Source organism: Rhincodon typus, chromosome 21 (assembly GCF_021869965.1).
Source record: "Rhincodon typus isolate 14 chromosome 21, sRhiTyp1.1, whole genome shotgun sequence".
Lineage (NCBI taxonomy): Eukaryota > Metazoa > Chordata > Chondrichthyes > Orectolobiformes > Rhincodontidae > Rhincodon > Rhincodon typus.
The window spans coordinates 10,068,915-10,073,130 of record NC_063352.1 but is presented as its reverse complement, the minus strand read 5'-3'; positions in this window follow the sequence as shown (position 1 = coordinate 10,073,130).

Below are 4,216 nucleotides of genomic sequence, written 5' to 3'. Positions count from 1 at the left end.
AAATCTGTCTGCCTCTCAACCTCTCTCTTCCTGTAAGACACTCCTTGGAATCCATTTCTTTCATCTGTCCCCTTATCTCCTTATAACCCTTTAATATCTCCTTAGATGCATCAGTGATAAATTTTGTTTGACAAGACTACTGTGGAGTACCTTGGAAAAATTGACATAGAGGCAGAAATGAGGGAAGAGGCAGTGTAAAAGATGCACAGTTGAAAGGACAGGGATGGAGAGGAAAAGGCAGAGTGAGAGAGATAAGGAGTAAGACAGAAGTCATTAAAATCTAAGTTGCAAAGTCATAGAGTCATACAGCATGGAAATGGACCCTTTGGTCCCAATAGTCCAAGCCAGCCATATTCCCAAGCTAAACAAGTCCCATTCACCTGCATTTGGCCAATATCCCTCTCAAACCTTTCCTATTCATGTACCTGTCCAAATGTATTTTAAATGTTGTAACTTTACCCGCATCCACCACTTCTGGCAGCTTGTACTATATCAATATGCCCTCATAGAATCCCTACAGTGTGGAAACAGGCTCTTTGGCCCAACAAGTCCACACTGGACCTTGGAGCATCCCACCCAGACCTGTCCCCCTATAACCCACACACCCCTGAACACTACAGGCAATTTAGTATGGCCAATCCATCTAGCCTGCACATCTTTGGACTGTGGGAGGAAACTGGAGCACCTGGAGGAAACCCACACAGACATGGGGAGAATGTGCAAACTCTGCACAGACAGTTGCCTGAGGCTGGAATTGAACCTGGGTCCCTGGTGCTGTGAGGCTGCAGTGCTAACCACTGAGCCACTGTGCCACCCCCCTGCCATCCCCCAATTTCCCCTTTCAGCCTCTGTGTGAAAAAGTTGCCCCTCAGGTCCCTGTTAAATCTTCCCCCTCCTCACCTTAAACCTATGCCCTCTAGGTTTGAATTCCCCTATCCTAGGGGGAAAGACCTTTGTTATTCACATTATCCCCCTCATGATTATATAAACCTCTATAAGGTTGCCCCTCAAGCTCTTACGCTCCAGGGAAAGAATTCCCAGCCTATCTGGCCTCTCCTTATAATTCAAGCCCCCTAGAGCCAGTAACATCCTTATGAATCTTATCCACACCCTTACCAATTAAATAACATTCTTCCTGTAACAGGGCAACAAGAACAGTACACAGTACTTCAAGTGTGGTTAAAAGACTGGTCAATGGTATCTAATTTGCATGTAGTCAGTGTTTTGGTTATATTCAGTGATTTATCTCATTTGGTAAGTTGTTTCAGCTTAGAATGCATAATGCTGCACACTAATGGGAAATGAAATGTCTGAAGGAATCTAAATCTGATCTTAATATTTATTCCTGTGGGAAACTATGATTCACTTAAAGTCATTTAATTTAAAGTAGTGTTTTCTAGGAATGCAACTTCAACTTTGTGAGGACTACCTGCATGTTGAAAGTGCAATATAATTGCAAGTTGTTTTGATAATATATCCATAGCAGCTGATCGGAAATTTCCTAATTTTTCAAACAGCCATTCCAGTTCTGAATAATACTCTTTGCCTTGTTTGAACTTATCAGAAGATTAGAAAAAATCCAGAACCATTGCTTGAACACTGAAATTATAGCAGGTGAGAGTGTAGGTGCAATTTTATCCATCACTTAGATCTCACTCAGACTGATTTTGTGATGGTTGATTAGCTGTGGCAGCAGAGTGATACAGCCTTAGTATATGCGTCTCAGTGAATTCAATCAGACCAAGCAATAGATCACATGATGTCAAATTTCCCAAAGGAAAAATATTTCCAACTTTTCTTGAAGGTCCTCAGTGTGAGCAAAGTTAACAGCACATTTTTAAAATGTAATTCTTTGCAAATTAGTTCCTTGCTGAAGTCAGCAATTTTGTCTTAACTTAATCAGCAAATTGCAGAGCAAAAAGAACGTTTGAAGGATAGATTCTAAATCCCTGGCTTCAAACAGCAAGAATAAAAAACCTGTAATGGCTAAAAGAAATTTGAATCAGAGTTTATCTTCGAGGAAAGATTCGGGGGTAATTTTCAGCTTCACGGCTTGAACCATGCACTGGAGGAGGGTATTACTGCTTCCATACAGAATCTGCTCAATTTGATTTCCAGTGGATGGGTTGTGTATCAGGCAGGCAATCTGTCCCATAAGGTCATTAGCCCAGGGCATGAAGCTGGTCCTCTTTTTTTACAAGGATATGGAAATATGGGCATCACTGACAGGGTCAGATTCACTCCACTCCCAACTGCTCTTGAGAAGGTTCTTAAACAATATTATCGCTGTTAATGTTGAACATGGATATTGCACATTTGGAAAAGGGATTCCTCTGTATATTGTAAGTGTGTGCGCCATAGTGAGACACCTTTAGTTAGTCATTATCTTATTTCCACATGGCATGAACGCAAGCACTACATCAACTTCCTAGGGGCCAGAGTGGGATTCAATCTAGACTCAAGTAATCTTCCCAATTCACACATTGTGCCTTAAATTTTTCACCTCTGGGTTGGGAGCGCAGTCAGGACTTATCCTATCTCTGCAAAGCCAAGCCAGGAATATGGACCCTGGAAGTTAAGATCTTGTCTGAGGGGTGGGGATGGGTGGAGTGACATGAATGAAAAAAGGGGAATTGTGCCATTGTTGTGAGAATGAGTTCAGAGCCCATGGGTGTGGAGGCAGTTTGGGTGATAGACCATCTTCAGGTTCTGGCAGTTGGTTGAAGTTGTGAGAAAGAGCATCAAACAAGAACAGACCTCACCCCCGGCACCCACTCATTGCCTACGTGTTATCTCCACTGTCAAGGATTTGAGAAGTCATACTGAATCACTAGTTTCTGATGGATTTCATCCTTGGGTTTCCAGTTGGCAACATATTCTGAGAAAGGGTCAGAAACATTAACCCAATCTGAGATAACAAGGTGTAGACCTGGATGAACACAGCAGGCCAAGCAGCATCAGAGGAGCAGGAAAGCTGACGTTTCGGGCCTAGACCCTTGTGTTCATCCAGCTGTACACCTTATTAACTCAGATTCTCCAGCATCTGCAGTTCCAACTATCTCACTAACCCAATCTGCTGAGTTTAGAGTCATAGAGCTGTACAGCACGGAATCAAACCTTTCGGTCCAACTCATCCATGCTGACCAGATATCCTGGATTAATCTAGTCCCATTTGCCAGCATTTGGCCCATAGCCCTCTAAACCCTTCCTATTCATATACCCATCTTGATGCCTTTTAAATGCTGTAATTGTACCAGCCTCCACCACTTCTTCTGGCAGCTCATTCCATACTCGCACCACCCTCTGCATGAAAAAGTTGCTCCTTAGGTCCCTTTTAAATCTATCCCCTCTCACCTTTTTTTTATTCATTCATGGGATGAGGGCATTGCTGGCTTGGCAGCATTTATTGCCCATCCCTAATTGCCTAGAGGGCAGTTAAGAGTCAACCACATTGCTGTGGGTCTGGAGTCACATGTAGCCAGACCAGGTAAGGATGGCAGTTTCCTTCCCTAAAAGACATTAGTGAACCAGATGGTTTTTTTCTGACAATGGCAATAATACCACTAGGCCATCGCCTCCCTACCTTAAACTTATGCTTTCTAGTTCCGGACTCCCCTTCCATGTGGGAAAGACCTTGGCCATTCACCTTATCAGTGTCCCTCTTGATTTTATAAATCGCTGTAAGGTCACCTTTCAGCCTCTGGCGCTCCAGGGAAAATAACCACAACCTACTCAGCCTCTCCCTACAGCTCAGACCCTCTAACCTTGGCAACATCCTTGTAAATCTTTTATGAACCCTTTCAAGTTTCACAACATCCTTCCTATAGTTTTTCCGGCAACTTCTGTTTTTGGTCAGCGAGGTATCATGATTCATTGATTTTAATTTTTCCAAACCACTCTTAATTCAGTGAAGATTCTATTAGTTGGAAGATAGCAAATATAACTCCTATATTCAAAAAAAGAGAGGGAGGCAGAAAGCCGGAAACTATAGGTTAATTAGCTTAATACCTATCAAAAGAAAGTGTTAGAAGCTATTATTAAAAAAGTTATGGATGATTTTAAGGTGCTCTGGAAGAGGTCATATGATTTTGTAAGAAGAAATCATGTTTGACCAACCTTTTGGAGTTCTTTGAATCCTTTTGAGGCAAACAGAGTCAGTTGGTCTTTTCATTTAGGTGAGGAGGTGGTGCCCAATGAAAATGTCCCTGTTAGAGGA